This window comes from Oncorhynchus keta, chromosome 13 (genome assembly GCF_023373465.1).
Source record: "Oncorhynchus keta strain PuntledgeMale-10-30-2019 chromosome 13, Oket_V2, whole genome shotgun sequence".
Taxonomy (NCBI): Eukaryota; Metazoa; Chordata; class Actinopteri; order Salmoniformes; family Salmonidae; genus Oncorhynchus; species Oncorhynchus keta.
In genome coordinates, this window is record NC_068433.1 from 15,626,011 (window position 1) to 15,649,285 (window position 23,275).

Below are 23,275 nucleotides of genomic sequence, written 5' to 3' on the forward strand. Positions count from 1 at the left end.
CAGTATTGGATTCATTCTCTGATCCTTTGATTGGGTGGACAACATGTCAGTTCATGTTGCAAGAGCTCTGTCAGGTTGGAGGATGTTTATTATTACTGTGTAAGTCTTTGGAAGTGACTGAGAATCATGAGCCTCAAAAGTTTGTATTGAAGTCAATGTACCCAGAGGAGGACAGAACAGGGGCGGAGCCAGAGGGGTGTCCGGACACCCCCGACATCTGATTGGCCATCCCGGGTGCCACCCCAAAATTTCATTCGCTACTGGCAGTTTGATGCTGATTGAAAGAAGCATTTCTTTTGACCTTCGGCGGCGCATTTTTCAAATTGAGGAAGAGAGAATAGGTTGTGAAATACAGAAGAATAAGAAGAACATACAGAAGAAGAGAACATATTTCCACAGCTCCACAAGCTCTTTTCACGATTGGCAAAAGCATCATATTTGAAGTAAGTTTTAAGGTTTAGCATCAGGTTTAGGTTTCTTGAACAACTTTGACAAAAGTTGAGTCACTGTAAGTTAATGGTAGACCTTTGGATCCATTAACAGACAGTTAATCAGATAAGAGAGATCGGTTCCCAATTATGTTTACATCTGTGCTAGTAATACACTCATATACAGTTCAGTGTTGTAAATTACAGTATACGAATGTTTAGTTAATGTGGGGTAACTAGTAGGCTACATCTGTCAATAGGCTACAGCTGTCAGTGTTCATCAAGTTAACATTCAGCAATTTGAAATCCATTAATTCAGTTAGATTTCCGTACTTGAACTCAAAACAAACAATTGTTATTATCAATCTGTTAACGTTACTCAAAAGATTACCACATTTTGCAGATAGCCTGTTTGTTATCGTAAAGGTGTAAGAAATTATAGCTAGATAAATGACTTACTGCAGAGTAGGGCTAGACATGATCTAACTAGTAACTTAGGCTGGTAGTTGATTTTAAGGTACAGTTATGACAATGGGGATTTGTAATTAAGATTGAGATTGGACTAAAATGTGGGTAATTGGATGCTGAGATGTAACCATAGAAAGTCTTATATTTTTTTGCATAGGGTCAATTAAACATGAAAAGAATGGGCGAGATATCAGACTTCTGTTCCAAAAGGACCCAATGGTAGGACAGGCCTATCCTTTAAACTACACATTTTAGATAGCAGCTGTTAGTATCTAATCTAGTGGATCCCTTAATTATACATTTCCATAGAGATATGACACATTATTTCACTTGTATTTCAGACATTTCAAGATCCAGAGAACAAATACACCTGTATTTGAAAACATTTCCCAGAACTCTGCATGATACTAGGAAAAGGGCTTTCAACAGCTCCTGGTATAAGTGTAACGGATGTGAAACGGCTAGCTTAGTTAGCGGTGCGCGCTAAATAGCGTTTCAATCGGTTACGTCACTTGCTCTGAGACCTTGAAGTAGTAGTTCCCCTTGCTCTGCAAGGGCCGCGGCTTTTGTGGAGCGATGGGTAACGATGCTTCGTGGGTGACTGTTGTTGATGTGTGCAGAGGGTCCCTGGTTCGTGCCAGGGTATGGGTGAGGGGACGGTTTAAAAATTATACTGTTACATTGGTGCCGTGACCCGGATTACTGGTTGCTGCGGAAAAAGGAGGAAGGTCAAAAGGGGGGTGAGTGTAACGGATGTGAAACGGCTAGCTTAGTTAGCGGTGCGCGCTAAATAGCATTTCAATCGGTTACGTCACTTGCTCTGAGACCTTGAAGTTACATAAGGACAATTCATGGCTTGAATATTCTGTAAGTCAAGATTCGACTTATTGTTTCACCTGTAGGCATTTTCTCTGACCAATACACCTGAATCTGCCTTTACATCACAGTCAGGTTTTTGTAACTGGAAAAAGGTGCTGTTTAAAGATTCTGGGTTTAAGCTCCAATTGAAGGCAGAGCATCATATCAATGCTATGTATGCTTGGAATCAGCATAAAAGGGCTATTGACAGCAACTCATCAATGTTAGATGTCATAAATGAGGACCGGAAAAATAAAGTGGAGGAAAACTGTACTTACACTAAAGAAATTGCAGATGTACTCCTATTAACTGCCACTCAAAATATAGCGCAGAGAGGTCATCGAGAGTCTCACAACAAGGGCCATTCTTTGACAAATAGCAAAGCATAGAGATATAGATATAGCATAGAGAAAATGATGAATACATGTGGCAATGCTAAGTACACAAGCCACCAAATCTATAATGAAGTTCTTGAGGCCTTTGCTGAGATGGTACAAAGTTAAATAATAAGATAAGTAAAAGAAAGTGAAGTTTTTAGTGTAATTGCAGATGAAACAAAATATTTAAAGAAAGAATAACAAATGTCTTTAGTTGTGAGGTACTATTACAACGGGGCCATACACAAAAGTTTTATACACTTTCAGTCAGCCGAAATCTAGGATGCAGCAGGTCTCACAAAAATTATAATTGATTGCCTTGAAAAACATGGTCTGGACTACAGAAATAATCTTGTGGGGCAAGGCTATGAGGATGCATCAGTCATGAGCGGAAACCATTTGTGTGTTTGCACGGATTAAAAACAGTGCAAGATGAACATTTTATGTGCACTGTAATGAGCATTGTTTGAATTTGGTTCTTGTCGATGCTGTAAAATCTTTTTTTGCTCTCCTGCAGAAGCTTTACAACTATGTATCTGGCTCGTACGTTCATCTCAAGTGGCTTGCAGTTCAGAAAGAGCTGTATCCACAGCAGTAGTCCAGAACTACAGAGACTTGCGGATGTCAGGTGGGCATGCAGGTACAGTTGAAGTCGGAAGTTTACATACACTTAGGTTGGAGTCATTAAAACCCGTTTTTCAACCACTCCACAAATGTATTAACAAACTATAGTTTTGGCAAGTCAGTTAGGACATCTACTTTGTGCATGACACAAGTCATTTTTCCAACAATTGTTTACTGACAGATTATTTCACTTATAATGTACTGTATCACAATTCCAGTGGGTCAGAAGTTTACATACACTAAGTTTAACAGCTTCGAAAATTCCAATTGAGGATTGATTCTTAACAACGTTTGCCATGTTTCTGTCGATATTATGGAGTTAATTTGGAAAATAATAAATAATATTTTTGGAAAAACTGAACATTTGCTATCTAACTGAGAGTCTCCTCATTGAAAACATCCGAAGTTCTTCAAAGGTAAATTATTTTATTTGAATGCTTTTCTTGTTTTTGTGAAAATGTTGCCTGTTGAATGCTAGGCTTAATGCTATGCTAGCTATCAATACTCTTACACAAATGCTTGTTTTGCTATGGTTGAAAAGCATATTTTGAAAATCTGAGATGACAGTGTTGTTAACAAAAGGCTAAGCTTGAGAGCCAATATATTTATTTCATTTCATTTACCATTTAAAGGCAATGCTACACTCAATTAGTATTTGGTATGTAAACTTCTGACCCACTGGGAATGTGATAACAGAAATAAAAGCTGAAGTAAATCATTATCTCCACTATTATTCTGACATTTCACATTTTTAAAATAAAGTGGTGATCATAACTGACCTAAGACAGGGAATTTTTACTCGTATTAAATGTCAGGAATTGTGAAAAACTGAGTTTAAATGTATTCGGCATGCCATAATCTGAGGGACAGGCTTCCAGTGCCACAGGATATCACACTTGAAAATAATGGCGAAAGATCAGTGGAGGTAAGGGGCCTTCTTTCTCAGATATATTTACATGTTAAAGGGCTTTCGGTTACCTTTTGTAAAGTGCTTGGTGATGCCAAATGTCTTTCTGACACGCTCCAATCAAGCTCTCTTGACCTAGCAAGGGCTGTGGATCTAGTAGGTGCCCTTACAGACACACTACAGGACTACAGAAGTGAGGGTTACTTTGGAGAACTATGGAAAGACATTGAAGAGATTGTAGAGCACTGCAAAATAAGTGTACAAACGGTGTGTAATAGACAGCCTAAAACAAGCTTAAGATTTCACGACTCATTGATGATGGGCACTGTAGGACAGAAAAGTTGTGACCAAAGTGATGGTGAGAGCTTCCAAAAAGCTATCTTTTATCAGGTGCATGACAGTCTCACAGCTGAGCTGCAGAGGCGTTTTTCAAAGAACAATTGCGAGACAATGGAAGGGGTCCAGTCTTTCAACCCAAAGAGTACAACATTCTTGAATGAAGAGCCTCTGTTGGCCTTTGCTCAGACCTTTGAGTCAGATTTAGAGGACCTCAAACATGAGGTTCATCAAACCAAGCGACTTCTTATAGGAAAGAGAAAATAAGAAGGGACAGACCGTCTTCCTGGACTTTGTTGTGTTTCTAGAACCTTATAAAGAGGTCTTCCATGAGCTATTTATCGACTTTGTAAGATTTCAGTCAGCACTGCTTCTTGAGAGATACGCTTCTCAGCTTTAAAACGGATTAAAACCCACCTTAGGACAACAATGGTTGATGACAGGTTCAGTCACCTCGGAATTCTCAGTGTTGAGTCAAGGAGGGCACGCTCCCTCAACATGGATTTGTTTGTGAAACATTTTGCCAGTTCTCACCAGAACCGCAGAATTATGCTGGTTTAAATCTACTTGGGATAATTTGGCACTTAGGCGGTCATGATTAAAACCTGCACTGTGTACTAGCTAGTACACTGACATTCTAAAATGATAAATCCAAAGGGTATCATGTCACACAGATTTCATTTGGTCTTGATTAGACCAATTCCAAAGCTTTTCTTTGCTATTAGTTAACATAATGTATATGAGCATAAATATGACACTGCAAGTTCGTAAAATTGAAGTTTTTTTTATTTTTCAAGTAAATTTCTGCTTGATACCTGGTGTATCAAATTGCAGTGTGTTTGTTTTGTATATTAACTTTTTTTGTAAATTAACTATGCAATTTATGCAACACACAAATGCAATCTTATCTCCTTGGTGCTTGAGCTTTATTTTTATGATATATTCACGAAAACAGAGTGACCCAAGTCTCTCCAGTATGTCTGTGTGTGTGTGTGTGTGTGTGTGTGTGTGTGTGTGTGTGTGTGTGTGTGTGTGTGTGTGTGTGTGTGTGTGTGTGTGTGTGTGTGTGTGTGTGTGTGTGTGTGTGTGTGTGTGTGTGTGTGTGTGTGTGTGTGTGTGTGTGTGTGTGTAAGAAATTGAGCTGCAGTTCCGATTTAGAGACACTGACTATTCATAGTATGTTAAAGAATTCTATTGAAGTAACCCTTTTGGACCACACTATCTGCCACATTGAAGAACTCTGGGTTCAGTGAATTATCACTTCTACCTCTAATCAGCAATCATAGGATTCATTCATGCTCCTTAGATGCCAGGTTAGGGTTGCACACACATTTTCTGTCATGGTCTATGGACACCCTTAAGTAGCCTTGGCAACTCCCTGGCCACCCCATGTATAAAACTCTAGTTCCGCCACTGGGACAGAAGCTAGCTGTCCTCTGACTACACCATGGTGCTACTCTACAGAGTGCTGTTGAGGCTACTGTAGACCTTAAATGCAAAACTGCATTTTAATCAATTATTTGGTGACGTGAATATATTTTGTATAGTTTTATCTAAAAAGGATAACCTTTTTAATGTTTCACTGTGTATTTATGAAATTCACTGAGGATGGTCCTCCCCTTCCTCCTCTGAGGAGCCTCCACTGGTGGACACAGTAGACACAGAAGCACTGCAGGCAGACCGACTTTTACTGTCGGCCTACACTGGCATTGATGGGCTTTTCCTGTCCGTCTGACTGAACTGATGCTCAAGACAAACTGAACAGTGTGCACTGTTCAAACTGCAATCTCAAGGGCATGTTGTCAGCCAAGGCCTTCCTTTCCTCTCTGACTAAGAGAGAGGGAGTTATGGGAAGGTCACATGCCTCTTAGTGGGTCTGAGGACGATACTGTATGGGACCTGCCCTCCCCCAGCAACCCATGTGAGGTGGGGTCCTGGTTCACCAATTACTTAGGAAGGCTGAGAAAGTTGCGTGGAGCTGCCCTATACTGCCATGTTATATTAGCATCAGGCTGCTTAGGCCGGTAGAGGCTATTGCAAAGTAATGCTTCGGTGCAGTTCAGTGAATCTGCTGCTTTTATTCCCAAAGCAGTTGTCTCTCCCCAAGCCATGTCTACATTAGGATTAATTATAAACATAACTGTCTAGATAGTTAGAGCTTTCAGGAAAACTATGACGTATTTCACTATTGGTATTTAGATTCAATGCGAGGATCAAATCAAATCAAATGTATTTATATATCAGCTGATGTAAAAAGGGCTCTCAAAGTGCTGTACAGAAACCCAGCCTAAAACCCCAAACAGCAAGTAATGCAGGTGTAGAAGCACGGTGGCTAGGAAAAACTCCCTAGAAAGGCCAAAACCTAGGAAGTAACCTAGAGTGGAACCAGGCTGAGAGGTGGCCAGTCCCAGGATCACATTGATAAATAGAGTACTGTTGACCTACTAGGGATGTAAAAACAAAATAAGACATCATTTATGGTACAATCAGGTCATGTTTATAATAAGTTGTGACTTCATTTTTTTCAAATTTTGGTGTGCAGAGGCTATGCCCTAACACTTTCTTGTTTATAAGAATGTGATGAACTCAGTTGCCCCCAACAGTAAAAACAAACAAACAGTCTCCATATATACTTCCATACATTTTTTCAACTGGTACCTGGGGGACCTTCAGACGAGTCTTGTGAGACCTTTAGCAAAACATGTACGTGTCCGTGAGAGTCTCCTCTTTCCATAAGGGGGCCGTATTAGTTTGTAAGCCAACCTGTTTGGACGCTACAGACGATTTTGTGAGAATACCCATGTCTCCTGGTCTGACAAACACCGCTGTAGCTCTGTCACCTTTCACCGCAGATGCGGTAGTGTGACATCGGCGGATGCACTGGATTGAGAAGCATCCAATGCATCGACCTTAGGGGTTAAGGCCCAGTGCAGTCAAAAACGTGATTTTATATACATTTCAACACTATGAGGTTGGAATACTACTGTCAAATTGTGAAAATTATGACAATGCCCTTTTAGTGTAAGGGCTGTTTGAAAAGACCGCCCGCATTTTCAGCCTGTTTTGGTCGGATGGAGTTTTGTAGCGTCCAAACGGGTTGGCTTACAAACTAATATGGAAAGAAGAGACCAATAACAAAGAGAGTTCCAAACCTCTCTGCCAATAACAGCTAGATTTGAGTTTTCCCCTCCCCACTTGCATGGCTCTTTGTTAAGAAGCAATTTGTTTCTTTTTGAACATTTTAAGTTATAATAATCACAGTAAGATATGTAATTGGTACCCAGAAATGATTAGATATAGAGATAAAAACAGCTGCATTGGACATTTAAATCTGTGGTGTGGATGTGCCTTTAATTTCCAGTCCACCATTTCACTCAACACCCCATCCTATTCACATTCAGAGGCACCACCAGTCTGGGTTTGGTGGAAAGTGGAGCTCCGAGTCGCTCCTCTCAAACTCTCCCTGCGGCCTCATTGTACTTCACGCGGTACCGCTAAAGCCCTGCGATTGTGGCGAGATTCACTTTTTATGAGCTTCACAAGGGCGATTCACTGTGCTCAGCCAAACTAATATAATTGCAAAAACAGCATTTGATTTCCTAATAATGGCTCAGTGTCACGTCCAATTCAGTCTGCTTGTTCAGCGGCAGCAATTACTGAATCGTACATGTGCAGACAACTCCTCCAGCGGGCGATAATAAGCCACTTTCTTTGTTAAAGACCTTGAACAAACTTGGGCAAAACATGTGAAGCAGAGATAATGCGCCAAGTCGAGCGTGAGCTCATACAAAACCAGCAGATCATTTGTTGTCGAAAACTCCTCAACTATAACAAAAGCTGGTCCAACTGGGTTAAGGTGATTCCACTTTAATAGTGTTGGGATCCCTGACCACAATGGAAATATAACAAGAGGAAATGCCGCTGCTCGTTTGTGAAAGTCACTTCCTTGAGAAACTAAAGAGGGCGCCTACAGCTTGATTGACCACCAGTGGTTTATGAACCGGGGTGGTTTATGGAGGGTGGGTTTCTATTGGTTTATTTGGTGTTCCCTCCAGAAGCGTGACGGCCGGAGGTCACTGTGCAGAAAGGCCTGTCCATACGTGACCCTGAGACTAATTCGACCCCCTTTTGAATGATCACTGAGATCCATCCACCATGTTTGTTGACATACGGGTCTTTATTCCGTTTGTTTTGATTTGTCTTTGAAACGCTCTGCTACTTCTTCCTTGTTCCTGATCAAAGACAAAGGCGAGGCCCTCCAACGAGTGGGCCCTCATTTTTTTCCCCCAAGGCCGAACCTGACCTTATAGTACCCCCCTCGTCTTGGCAGAGGAGCCTCTTAAAAAGTGTGAAAGTGTGAAACATTAACACTGACAATGACATGTTAACCCCGTTCAGGTTTACCTACTTATTTCAATTGGTAACACACTCAAACCCTCTGAAAGGAGAGGTATAATTTGAATGAATGATTCATTTAGCCATATTGTACTCTGTTTATACACAGCAGGCCTATGGGTTAGGTGGATTCAGAATACACTTTTTACAATTTCATACCTTTTTGAATTTAATGTGAAATACATTTTCATGACAAGTGCCCATTGTCTGCCCAAGCCGCAAAAAACTACAGAGAACCTTAGCGGTAGAATTTGGTTTCAAAAAAGCTTTTCACACGAAATAGAATCCTGCTGGAATGTGTGAGGAGTTACATGTAGTAAAGTATTTGACTGATGACAAACACACAGCATCAAACTACCTCTCTGTAACGTAGACATTCTATTATTCTCATGTGATACCCCCCCTTGAGACGGATACTATAAAACCCAGAGGAAAATTACTACAGTCTTCCTCCATCTGACAATAGCTGTATGCCGTACGATACATCCAGACTTTCACCAAACACCTGAGAGGGCACTCAGTTCACAGAACCCAGACGGCAGCAAGGCGGAGCAGTCTATCCCAACAGAAGGTCTGAGGGACCTTAGGCACGACCACTTCAGATCAGTTTGCAACAAGAGAAACCTAACACTGACTTGAGTCTATAATACTTCGCTGTTGTAGAGTAGTGTATAGCTAGCTTTATTGAGGCTAACTGGAAGAGCGTATTTATTCCTTATAAAATACTAAATTAATGGTTCGTAAATGTGACATGTGATGTTGTATAACTATTGCTAGCAATTCAAAGTAACTTTATGTTAAGCATTTGTAAAGCATTTATAAGTGAACTCTATAATCATTGGTGAATCATTTTGTCTAGGAAGATGCAATGAATGATCCCACTGAGCAAGTATAGTATCTCATTGTTTAAAATAACAGACGCTTTGAAATCTATTTACATGCATCCACAGTCCAACCCAATTCACCAAGGTTGAATAGATCCATGCCTCGAAGCCAAGGAAGTTCAAACAATAAAAATGGACTCTGAAGATCGTGGAAACATTAGGGCACTGGGGAAGATAGTGATTAATGCAAATGCGGGAGGTAAAAAGTAAATCATTGGATCATATGCTTGAGAAAAATTAAATTTACAATTAGTAAAGTAAACATAGCAGGAGATTAATTCTACAGTCCAATGTGTCTCTATCCTTGGTGTGTGTGTGTGCGCGCTGTGTATGTATATAATACATGAGCATGTTAAAGGATTATACAATACACCCCTAAAAACATTGTATTACAATACACAGCCATTTTGGTACGGTAAATACGCTGAATTCCTTATTAATAGAACTACGATGTGGGTTATGGTGTTTTGCGAGTCCTATAGACATGAAACACTTTTGGTCAATAGGGAGTGCTTTTTGCCTCTGCATGAATGTACTTGTACATTAAATATTCAATTCAATTGGATCCAGCCCTGAGGCCAATGGTGTTCCAGCCCTTTTTGATCACAGAAGTTCTCACGCACTTACATAGCACATTATCCTTCCACACACATGCTTGTGAACATTATGCTTGCTTTTGAATACAGTACATTTGTATTTCTTTAGGCTATGCATTGTACTGAACACTCAAGAGTGTGCACTTTTCCCACAGAGCAATAATGAATAAATGCTGACTGTATAAAACACCTAGAAAGTAGATGATTAGCCTTTATTGGTAGTGTCAATGTGCAAAATATAAAGTGATTACTTACCTTATCTTATTATGGTTTTTGTCAGACATGTATTACATTTTACAAGCGGTTTTATTGATTCCAGGCAGACATTCGGTCACTTTTCACTAGAGCCACTTTGGTGACCTCTTGTTGTGGTGGACTTGGCATCAGACGTCCTGTGATGCACTGAGATCGGAGATCATGTGTCAACAGTCTGTCTGACAAAGATTTACAGTGTCTGCTAAAACTGGATCCTCTTTTTGGAGAATGCCAGTGCCTGCAGTATTTACATTTTGGCTTTTCTACATCAGGTTGTATTCATAATTGTTGAAGAACGCAGAATATTCTGGCATGTCACCAACAGTCTTCTATTACAGCCCCCATTCATGTTCAGTTTCTTGCTTTGGCTTTAGGGTTTAGCGTTCTCAATATCTTGACATGTGTAAAAGCTTTAAGATCGTGATGATATCAGTCTTGTCTCTATCTTCACTGGCTTTAAATAAATCAGTGCCAGACAATAATGTGCTTTATTTTTTTTTAACATAATGACAACATTCTGCTATGGAATGACTGGAATGTATCTGAAATTACTTTGGATCTAATCCAGTGTCTTAGAGATTGAACGATTGGGAATGGCTATGTGGTGTAGACATACTTGTTATTTTGGGAAAGAGGCATATACCATTCACCTGGCAAGCTTCCTAAAATGCCTTGCAACAAATGACATGAGCTATGATAAGGATTATGACAGGTGTCATGTCATCTATAATAGAGTCAACTCGGTGAGAAATCTGTCGATGTGCCCGAACACTAATTGCTCCTGTAAGTCGCTCTGGATAAGAGTGTCTGGTAAATTACTAAAATGTAAATAATACATAGTCGACTCACTGACTCACAGTAGATGTCAAATGTTAGTGTTCAGGCATTTCATTGGCCTGAATGTTCCCGAGGCAGCCCGTAGCTGTGTCATGACTGAACAGACGGTGCAGAGGTTTGCCTGTCTGAATAAGCCATAGGGGCTAAAGCAAGAGCTGCCATATGTGTCCTCCCAACATCAAATGCATCACGTACTGTACAGCACTTCATCCTCTGAACTCAGCCCCTTAGCGCATAGGCCTGTGTACATTTAGTCTCTTTGCAGAATGACACTTTGAAATCTGTGGAGGAGGATTTCTCAGTGACCTCTGGTTTTCAGAGCGAATAACTAAATACGCATGGGAGGGACTGTGCTAATACACTGAAGCTCATACAGACAACTGCTTTCTCGTTGTGGGGGGGAGGGGGGGGCTCTCTCCTGCATATGTGAGCTATTCGAAGCGTGGCACAGTCTAAACACGGGCAAATGAAGGGGCCGGAATAAAACATAAAGCGCAATCTAAATAAGTGTTCGTGATCTTAATGCACATTATCGCGCCGTGTCCCAAGGATAAAACACTTTAAAGTCAGTCAGGAAGAATAGAAAAGCCGGAGGGCTTCGGAAGCTGGGTACATGTCTATGATGCACACGGCTACTTTAGCTGTCATGCAGCAATATCTCAAGGCATTCGCCGAGTGCAGTGAGGCTTGGCTTAAGCCATTTAGCAGCGCCCTGGTTAACTGAAACCGACAAAACTTCTGATTCCAGCCTGGTCTTAGAATAACACCCCTGGCGAGTGTGAAGCTGCCTTTGTGCATTTCGTCCCAGCATAGCCCCATAAGTGCATTTGTAGCTGACAGAAATACAGATGACGATGCCTTATGATGTTACCAATGTTGCCCAGAGAGGGAAAGTAAATGACAAATACTCTAAGAAAAGGAGGAATCATATCTGGCTGATATAGTTGTAAGGTTTGGAATGAGACTTGTACAATGGCCTGCGGAGAATGCAAAGCCAAGGCTCTGAAAGTGCCATAACAAAAATAAAATAAGATGGCATTTGGAGCCAATGGGTGCTGTATAGGACAAAGGTGTGGCTAGTTTCAGCCTAATATTGGCCAAGATTAGCCTGTTAAATAGAGTAGCCAGATCAGTAAATCGAAAGTTGTGATGTTTACAATCAACTGGGGATGTGTAATGGTCCAATGTGCATGTGAAGTGAATTTATCAAGCACTACATTTCCCTGAACATAACATACAGAGCAAGTGGTACAGTAGTTAATGAAGTAAAACCACCAGCCACTTGAGTAGATTACTTTAAACTGTGGCTGCTAAGGCTTACAGTAATGTGCACCGCAGCAAAGTATTTCTGGTGCTAACATACGTGCTATTGAGTTCATTTGGTCAACTTTCCTTGGCAATCTCCAGATTGTGTTAGATAAGAGGGTGAAAATGGGATGAGGAAGTGTTAGTGGACTACAGTAGAAATGTGATGATAGCACCAACAGCAGGAGACCCAACACTGAGCCCTGTGGGTCAACACTGTTATAAGACTGTTAAGCCAAACGTCTGCATATAATCCCCCTGTGCAGTGAAACTGATTTTTTAAAAATCAGAAGATTAAGCAGGCTCTGCCTACATCTCTTTGTGTGCGGAGGGCGGACCTATTATATTTGTGAGTTGTTTCAGGATACTAAGTGTATGTCGCATTTCACTACTTCACAGGAGAGGCATTTGAAAGTAAACATGTATTTTTTTAATCAAAATGCGTTTTCGTCAGAAATGCCTTCTGGAACATGTGAACTTTCACGTTCTTTAATAAAAAAACATGTATGCCATTTGTAAAGACCCATAAAAATGGTTAAATTACGAACCTAGTTGGTTTAGCTGCGGACAAATACAGGAACCTTCCCAGCTAGCCATGATTGGCTGAGATAATGGATGGGCTGGACATGCTGAGAGATGAGTTCGGATTCGTCTGCCATGTAGCATGCTTCCGTCGATAACATGAGCTGTTCATTATGTGTAGGTAATCCTTCTACAACAGCTTTAAAAAATATATATATATCATGAACTGTAAAAGTGTTGCTTACAACTATCCAACTCTGAATTCCAACTCGGAAACTCAGGCCTCTTTTTAGTGCCCGACCTTCTGCCCTGAAGAAAACTGGCATCATGATTTGACTTTGTATTTTTCCAAGGTCCCAGTTGTCTTGAAAACACAATTAAATTCATTATTTATCTAGCTAGCTAGCTACACGTCTTAACAAAAGACTCTTCGTCAGATGATTACATGACCCATTGTGACGGCTGTTGGAAGAAGGTGTGGACCAAGGTGCAGCGTGGTACGTGTTCATGATTTTTTATTAACTGAACACTGAAATAACAAAAATAACAAAGAGAACGAACGAAACCAAAACAGTTCTGTCTGGTGCAGACACAAAAACAGAAAACAACTACCCACAAAACACAGGTGGGAAAAGGCTACCTAAGTATGGTTCTCGATCAGAGACAACGATAGACAGCTGCCTCTGATTGAGAACCACACCCGGCCAAACACACAGAAATAGAAAACATAGAACACAAAACATAGAATGCCCACCCCAACTCACGCCCTGACCAAACCAAAATAGAGACATAAAAAGGATCTCTAAGGTCAGGGCGTGACACTCATCAATTTAGCCAGGTGTGTCTGGGGGTGATTACGGTCATCTATTGTATTTCATGAACATGTGTACACTTAGCAAGATGTAGCTGGGAGGTGGTTATATATATATACGAGGTGGCTAAAAACAGACCTCCATCCTATGCTAGCTTGCTACCGATGGCCCGGCTAGCGGTCTGAATCGCTGTGACCCCAACCAACCTCACTACTCACTGGACCCTTTTGATCACTCGACTAAGCATGCCTCTCCTTAATGTCAATATGCCTTGTCCATTGCTGTTCTGGTTATTGTTTATTGGCTTATTTCACTGTAGAGCCTCTAGTCCTGCTCACTATACCTTATCCAACCTATTAGTTCCACCACCCACACATGCGATGACATCTCCTGGTTTCAATGATGTTTCTAGAGATAATATCTCTCTCATCATCACTCAATACCTAGGTTTACCTCCACTGTATTCACATCCTACCATACCTTTGTCTGTACATTATACCTTGAAGCTATTTCATCGCCCCCAGAAACCTCCTTTTACTCTCTGTTCCAGTCGTTCTAGACGACCAATTCTCATTGCTTTTAGCCGTACCCTTATCCTACTCCTCCTCTTTTCCTCTGGTAATGTAGAGGTGAATCCAGGCCCTGCAGTGCCTAGCTCCACTCCTATTCCCAGACTATTCCCCAGACATGTCATCTACAAGACCCTGTTAGGTAAAGTCCCCCCTTATCTCAGCTCGCTGGTCACCATAGCATCACCCACCTGTAGCACGTGCTCCAGCAGGTATATCTCTCTGGTCACCCCCAAAACCAATTCTTTCTTTGGATGCCTCTCCTTCCAGTTCTCTGCTGCCAATGACTGGAACGAACTACAAAAATCTCTGAAACTGGAAACACATCTCCCTCACTAGCTTTAAGCACCAGCTGTCAGAGCAGCTCACAGATTACTGCACCTGCACATAGCCCATCTATAATTTAGCTCAAACAACTACCTATTTCCCTACTGTATTTATTTGATTTATTTTTCTCCTTTGCACCCCATTATTTTTATTTCTACTTTGCACATTCTTCCACTGCAAATCTACCATTCCAGTGTTTTACTTGCTATATTGTATTTACTTTGCCACCATGGCCTTTTTTTGCCTTTACCTCCCTTACCTCCCTTGTTTACTACATTACCTTACTCTGTCCAGCACATGGCCTCACATATGAATCCTTAAAGCGATGGGTATGGATAAGGGTTCAGAGGGTGTGAACGATGCTGAATGGGTGTAGACAAAGAAGAGCTCTCCAGTAGGTGTCCCAAATATTTAAGAGCCATTTTCTCAAAAGTGGGGTTACACGGTTATCAACTTTCAAAGCAGAATTACTTTCCCAATGTTCCTCAACTACAGTGTATGATATACCATTTTCTAGCTCAGAGTCTCTACTTTTAACCAATATATCGAAGAAAATGTTTTTGTTGAAATTTTGCTCCATAGGATCTAGCCAATCGGTCACATTTTTTGTTTTTTCACTTGTTCTGTAAATTCATCATAGGAGCGGAAATGAGTACTGACTGAATGTGTTTAATCATGGAATAGTCCATTGGCCAGAAGTGCTGCACGTGGATCAGATTCCTCTACCCATATTCAACCTTACCTGATTTACTTAACAAAAAGGCACATCTCAATAGGTGGTCCAGGTGTCCTCTGACGTGGCACAAGTGGGGAGGGGCCTTTCCTGTTTTGTCCTTAATTGCTCCTTTATTGTTTCCGCAAACAAGGGATGAGGCCAATGATATCAGAGTGTACCATCAGACCAACTCCCTGATTTGCCAACAGATTTTGGCAATGAGGCTCTTTATCTACTTCCCAAAAGAGTAAGATGAACTTGTCGATACCATTTTTGTCTTTTTGTCCAGTATGAAAGAAGTTAGACGTAGTTTCGCGAGCCAATCCTAACTAGCATTAGCTCAGTGACTAGAAGTCTACTGCTATTTGCTAGCAGCTAATGCTAGTTAGCAACTTCCTTCAAACTGCACACAGAGAAATAAAAAAGGGTATCAACGAGTTCATCTGGCTCTGGCAAAGTAGATAAAGGTCGTCTGCCAAAATCCCAAACTATCCATTTAAGTGTGTGTATATTACGTAATTTATACTTTGGATATAGTTTTTCAAAATGAATAGTAACAAAAAAAAAATTGCTGGATACATCTTTCATATTAGGAACTGGACCAGCTCTTAGAGACAAAATACCTATGCCGATATTAAGGCAATAACTTTGAATATGCACCAATTGCAAAGCCTGGCATAAACTTCAATGTACACATTTGTCTAAGCATCAGTTTCTTTCAGATACACTCTTACTTCCTGTTTTCTGAAGTTTAAAATATTAGCAAGATGGCTGTACTTGTCCAAGTATCTCATCTAAACTGTTGCCCATGCCACCCTGTAGTTGTTATAAAGGCATAACATAACACACAAGCACTGAACCCAAACAATTTGTCATATAAATATTGTAAAAATAAAAGAGCTGATGCTCGTCGTAGCGTGCACAACTAATGCAGTGAACTAATTATGTGATGATAAATCTTCTACGGCGTGAGGTAATTTCTCAATACACTTTAAAGATAGTAGAGGATATGGCAGATAACTGCTTGAAGCCTTTGCGAGTCAGGCTGCGGCTAAATGTGTCAGCCAGTGTCAGGCCAAATCAATATACGCTTCCCAGGGTTCCTTTGGTGCTGTAATCCAGGCCTTGGTGGGCACTGACCCCAGGGGATTCCTGAGCGCTTGTTTTCTTGACCCTTTTTTTTCAAGAGCAACTACACTTATGAATATGACTACAATGAGCAGAAGATAATTACTTTTAAATAGCAGTTTGTCTGTGCGCTAAATCACTTAACTCATATCTGAGACACTAGTAGGCTAAAGAGCCTAATTTGATGAAAATACCCTTCAGACAAGGAATTTGAAGGACCTAACAGAGCATATGAGGATAGTTATGGGGACATGGAGCCCCTCAATTGCATTCTATGTACTGCATTCACTTGTTGCTACTGAAGCAATTTTGTGTGTAAAATACCCCCTTCGGACATACATTAGTGGTTAACCGCCTTCTCCCAACTCTTTGTACCAATGTCAGTGTGTAACAAGAGGGTTCGCCGTAGTCTTAATTTGAGCTATATAGATATGAACTGCACGTTGCAAAGGCTTACCATCCCGGGCACATATTTATTTGAGAGAGCAACCCATTATCTTCCATCTCATTTCACAGATCCCATTAAGTTATAATCTTGTATTATCTGCCTTAAAATAACAATAGATAACACTAGAACAGTGTGTGATGCATCATTTTTGTATAAACCCTATGAAACAAGAACACGCTTATAACAAATAGCCTATGGAAAAAAATGCATCCAGCAAACAGAAGTCAAACCTTAGCCGATTACACTCATTTAAATGTTGTATGCTAGGAAAAAAAATGTATTCTAAAAGTGTGAACAGATTATTCAAATCTGTCATTGCAACTGGAGTTCATCTGAATTTGTCCTCAACGGACAGCCAGAGTTTCATCCTTTATTTACCTAAATAAATAATTGGTCACACACTTTATTTGGGTAGATTCTCTACAGATCATACTATCAACAAACTAGCTGTTGATAAGCAACTGCTTGCTATGGTTACGGTTAGGGTAAGGTTTAGAATAAGGGTTAGACTAAGGTTAGGGCTAGGGTTAAAGCAGGGTTTAGTGTAAGTAGATAGTTAGTTGAAGTGTTATTGATAGTCTGTAGAGTATCTACAGATGGACTACCCAAATAAAGTGTTACCAAATAAATGAATCCATCAGGAGGGATTGGAGGCAGGGAGAGAGGATTTCCTAGAATGTTACAACCCCCCTTGTAAGTGCTACTCACCCACTTAAGCCATCAGCTGCGTCATAAAAAATGTAAAATTAACGTTTTTAAAGTGGAACATGATTCTGTTCCGTGCTCTGGGGGCACTGAAGCGCATGCTTGCATACAGAATGCATTTGGTCATCTCCCTGGCAACAGGGAAGGAAAGGTGCACTAAGTGAAACAGGAGAAGATTGTTTTTATTCTTTATTTAGAGAGTTATTCTAGCCAGTGAGTCATACTGATGCCCTGCTGATGTAAATCTACCTTGCTCAATTGAGGCTTTTGTGGAGTGAATGTCTGAGGCATACAGCAAGGCTCTGTGGGAGAGTAGACCTCTTCATTCAGGGCTGCCCGTTTGTTTTCAGACAGGTTTATATTATGGTGAGGATACTACAAAGCTACACGAATCACCATGACCATGCAGCTCTGGAAGTGTGATGAGGTTATAATGAGGTTATAATCTCATAGGTTATGATGTCACATTTGGTAATGTTATTACCAGTGGTGTGTAAGGGAGTGCGTAACTGGCGGCAGGGAAGTCAGGCACAGGAGAGCGAAACTGGGTAATCAACAGAGCAGTTTTATTCATAAAACCACCGGAAACCAGAACAACAAACAAATGGGTACAAAACCCGCCACGCACCAGAGAAAACGTGCACATGCACTTACAATAAACAATTCCGCACAAAGACATTGGGGGAACATAGGGTTAAATACACAACATGTAATGAGGGAATTGAGACCAGGTGTGTGGGAAGACAAGACAAAACAAAAGGAAAATGAAAGTGGATCGATGATGGCTAGAAGACCAGCGACCGCCACCCGAACAAGGAGAAGAACCGACTTCGGCGGAAGTCGTGACATGGTGACCTGTCATTCAGGGCAGGTGGGGCAGAACCTCACATTTTTGGGGGGCTTGCCTGTTTTGCATGTTATTTTGACATTAATACATTTCACATATCAGTTTGAAAACAATGTAAAAAAATATATATATATCATCAAGTTAATAAAGCCGCATACAAACATGGTCTCTTTTTTGTTTTCTTGAGTAATGCAGCTACAAAATGCAGGTGTTTCAGCCTAGCTCAGTGCTTTCTGTGGCGGTGGGACAAGCCAGCAGAAAATACGGAGCTTTGCGCCATGATTGGCTCAGTGTTTTGTGACTTATAGGGACACTACGTCACCGCCAAGTCTAGGTAGAGCTCTACAATTCTAGCCCCTTGAGTGCTGCCATAGAGTTACATTAGAAGTGCCCATCCAAGAAGGCTCAAGGTCATTGGCCACAGATAAAATTACGTCAAATCACGTTATATCTACAGTAGCTTTGATTGGATTGATTATGTCAACATCATACTTTCAAACTCTTAGCTAGCAGTCATCAATATGAATCAAGTCGACAATCTACTGGCAAATCCTATTTAATCATTATCATATCATTGGGGCGGCAGGGTAGCCTAGTGGTTAGAGCGTTGGACTAGTAATCCAAAGGTTGCAAGTTCGAATCCCCGAGTTGATCTGTCGTTCTGCCCCTGAACAGGCAGTTAACCCACTGTTCCTAGGCTGTCATTGAAAATAAGAATTTGTTCTTAACTGACTTGCCTAGTAAAATAAAGGTAAAAAAAATATGAAGAGAAATTATAGATTAAATGTACGGAGCTCATCGGCCATTGGACAGAAACATTACACAACAATTTGGAAATTGCAAAATCAACAATGAGTGGTTTGGAAGGAATCAGTGGCTAACTGCAAATCATTCATTAGCCTGCTATTCAGTGGAATGGCTGTGTGGTCATAAGATTAAGGGTCTCTTTTCCTATTTTAAAATGATAAACATTCAACATTGGCCATGCTGTCAATGAAGCATGACTTGTGACGTGCTCAAAACAACTGTTAACACGGAACTGCAAAATCTGACTTTAGTGAGTTCAAGGCAACTGGGAACTTGGGAAAATAAGTTTTGAACGTTCCTCCAACTCGGGCAACTCCGGTAAATAGGGCACCCCGGCCTCTTTCTAGAGCTACGGCCTAAAGATCACTGATGTCATCATGATTCAACCTTTTTTTCCCTCTGAGTTCCCAGTTGTCTTGAAAGCACCATAAATCCAGAGAATGCCAGACATTGATGACAAAGTTTGATGACAAAATGGTGGTGCACATGGTGGTGGTGCACATGTAGCCTATAACCTGTTTTTGAGAAATGTAATCATTTAATATTGTAAGAGCTTTCATTGTCTGCTTATATGACCCCTTTATTCATCCTATGGTTCTGACTTGATGTACAAGGAGAACACTGTAAGAATGGCCCTGTCGCTGTACATTTAAAAGTGCTGAACAAATAGTTATATTGACTACGTCCGTCCTAGTTCGCTCATTAATGTCTTAATCGAAATTACAGATTGCCTCTTATCCACTTGTCGTCCACTTATGCCATAGTTTGTACATCTCAATTGTCAGTAGAAAACACATTTGTTTAAGCAAGTCAGCCATATCAGCTATGTTTTGAGTAAATGAGGCAGTAAATGAGGCTGAATTAACTGTTTTGCTGCCAGACAAGGCTCTGCTGATAGCCAGGTGTTGCAGTGGTATAGTGCAATCAATGTATTGTTTAGTGTTGTGTTGTGTTGTGGCTTTGCTACCACCAATATTTACCTGTCATAATCGCCACTGGTTATTACACTGGTTGGTGCGAATATAGTATGACATTGGATGAAGCGCAATGTTAAATTAATATCTCCCTACCATATCTAAGCCAATATGACACTAATATTTATGAAAATTTGCAAATCAACTTGGAGGTACACAACACACTCCCCACCTCTCGTCATGAGAACCGAGAACCACATACCAGATTTTAACAGGGTCATTAGCATTAGTGGGAAAAAATTATAATATGGGCCGACCTAACTCAATATCTAGGCGTCGGAATAAAAACAAGACTACAGCATCCATAAAGTGACCATTAGACTTGTCACCTTTCAGAAAGAATTTGTTTGTAGGGGTAACAGTTTTGATTAAATATAGCTCTCACATGCTCATTCTGTCTGACGATGTGCTACCTTTTGTACCATTCCTGACAACACTGACATAGAGGTGCAGTCGTGGCCAGAAATATTGGCACCCTTGCACTTTTTTCAAATAATGCACCAGACAACGGTTGAAATGAAAACACATTTTGGTATCCACATATGTATGTCTTCGATGTGCTGTTGAAAAAAACTAAAAACATTCGGAATAATTTACTAAATCTTAGCTAATTCCACAAAGAAATCCTAAAATGTCCCAGTCAATATTATTGGCACCTTCTAGAAGTAGTTATAAATTATTAGATTTCAAGCAGGTGATTCTCATTTACTTTGGAATTGAACTCAGTTGTGGTGAATTGAAGGTTCCTGCAGTATAACAATTATGTATTCAACCAGTTTGAATAGAGAAAAGGACTCATTCTATTTTGTGTCACTGTGTGTACTGCAATGAGCATGGACAAAATAAAGAAACCCAGAGAACTATCTGAGGAGGCCAGACACAAGATTGTAGCCAAGCATGGACAATCTCAAGGCTACAAGTTCATCTCCAGAGATCTTGATGTCCTTGTTTCCACCGTACATAATGTTATCAAGAAGTTTAAGGCCCATGCTGTAGTCAACTTCACTGGACGTGACCGCAAGAGAAAACCTGATGGAAGATTTCAGCGAAGGATTGTTCGAATGGTGAAGAAAGCACCTCTGTCAACTGCCACACAGATTCATGCTGACCTTCAGACACAAGGTATGACAGTTTCAACTCCACCATTGATCGCCAACTAAATGAAAGGGGGTTATACGGTAGGAGATCCAGGAGGACCCCACTGCGGAGTCAGAGACATTAGAAAAGCCGACTGCAATTTGCCAAAACACACCTGAGCATGCCAAAATCCTTCTGGGAGAATGTCCTGTGGACAGATGAGACCAAATTATAGCTTTTTGGTAAAGCACACCATCTCTATGTTTACAGAAAACAAAATGACGCAATGTCAGACCCAGTGTCAGAAATCTGGGTCTCCGTTAAGATCATGGGTCTTCCAGCAAGCCAATGACCCCAAACACACTTCAAAAAGCACCCAGGAATGGTTCAAGACAAAACGCTGGACTGTTCTGAAGTAGCCAGCAATGAGTCCAGATCTAAATCCCATTGAAAACTTGTGTTGAAATCTGAAAACAGCCGTTAGGAGAAGGCTCCATTCTAATCTGAGAGAACTGGAGCAGGTTGCACAAGAGGAGTGGGCCAAACTTCCAGTACAGAGGTGCAGGAAGCTCATCGATGGTTATAAGAAGTGCTTGATTGCAGTTATTTTGACCAAATAAACTAAGTCTAGGGTGTCAATATTTTTTTCAATACCATTTGTTTTTTATGATTTAAATGGATATATTAAGTTCGGAATAAAAAACAAAGGTTCTGTAGTATCCTGTATTCTGTTCTGTAGTATTAACAGTGAAATACAAATATTTTGTTCAATTTCAACGTATATTTATGGAAACTGAGTCACTTGAAAAAAGTGCAAGGGTGCCAATATTTTTTAACACGACTGTAGGTAGCTAGCTAACAGCCATGGGAGAGGGTGAAAGGATTAGCTAGCACTTCCAGCTGTTAGATAAGGAAAAGTAGGCTACTCTGGATTTGTGAGAGGACCTTATGAAACTATTCCCCAGTTCCAGTCCCGAGTGAGAAAAACTGAGGACAGAGAGATATAGAAACATAATATTCAGGGCTGTCTAACTTGAGTATAATGCAGCCTGCTTCTTTGTGATGTTTTTTTCTGTCCTCATATACAGAGAAACAAGGTCTGCAGATGAAGAGGTCCCAAAGAATGTCCCAAGAGAGTAAATTAACATTGTTGTATGCCGTGGATTATATGTGTACCTATGTTAGCAAATTTTGTGAACAAAAAGACTGTTTCAAATCCAATCAAATCTTATTTGTCACATACACATGGTTGGCAGATGTTAATGCGGGTGTAGCGAAATGCTTGTGCTTCTAGTTCCGACCATGCAGTAATATCTAACAAGTAAAAGTCACACAATGTATAAACCGATTACATCTGGAGCATGCCAACCTCGCTGAGTGTGTACGCGTCTGTTCCAGCCTAGTACTAACACATCTGATTCAATGTATCAAAACAAATGAGTTAATAATCAAGTGTGGTATTGCTGGGCTGCAACAGAAGTCTGCTCACCAGTAGATCAGTGATCAGTGGAGCGAGATTGGACACCTCTGGTATTTATTTAATTTGTTCACCTGAAATGATGTTTTATTAATAATAGCCTACTTGTTACTAACATTTTGAACTTTTACATATGTGTTAACTTACTTGTACACTTTGAACTTATATAAAAGTGTTGATTCTTTGAAGTTAAGTGTTTAAACTTTTTTATTGTTAACTTAACTATTATTCAAGATTAACTAGTGTTGATGTTTATTAATCACAGATCACAATCCTGCAATAAAGAGGGTAAGGGAATCTGTGTCTAATTTGTCTGTGTTGTATTCTCAAATGAACATGACCTTTTTGTTCAGTCATAAGCTCTCCAATTAGTTTTATTTGATTGTCACTATTTTTATAGGATATCAGCCATGTAAACCCAATTTGCAGCTGATAATGGCATGCAACGCCAATGTAGCCATAGACCTACAGCAGTGGTTCCCCAACAGCCCAACTCCAATCCTCCAGTACCTCCAACAGCACACTTTTGTTGTAGCCCAGACAAACATACCTGATTCAACTCATTGGAATACTCAAGGAATACCTAGGATAGGATAA

The 23,275-nt window shown here is 40.5% G+C and overlaps 1 long non-coding RNA gene across 1 annotated transcript; it reads left to right on the forward strand.

The window, feature by feature from the left end:
* Positions 1-331: 331 nt before the first annotated feature.
* On the forward strand, positions 332-22,966 carry LOC118392621 (uncharacterized). The gene is made up of 3 exons (XR_004827403.1): positions 332-443; positions 2,649-2,771; positions 22,290-22,966. It is a non-coding gene; the product is annotated as an uncharacterized LOC118392621 (long non-coding RNA).
* The last annotated feature ends 309 nt before the right edge of the window (positions 22,967-23,275 follow it).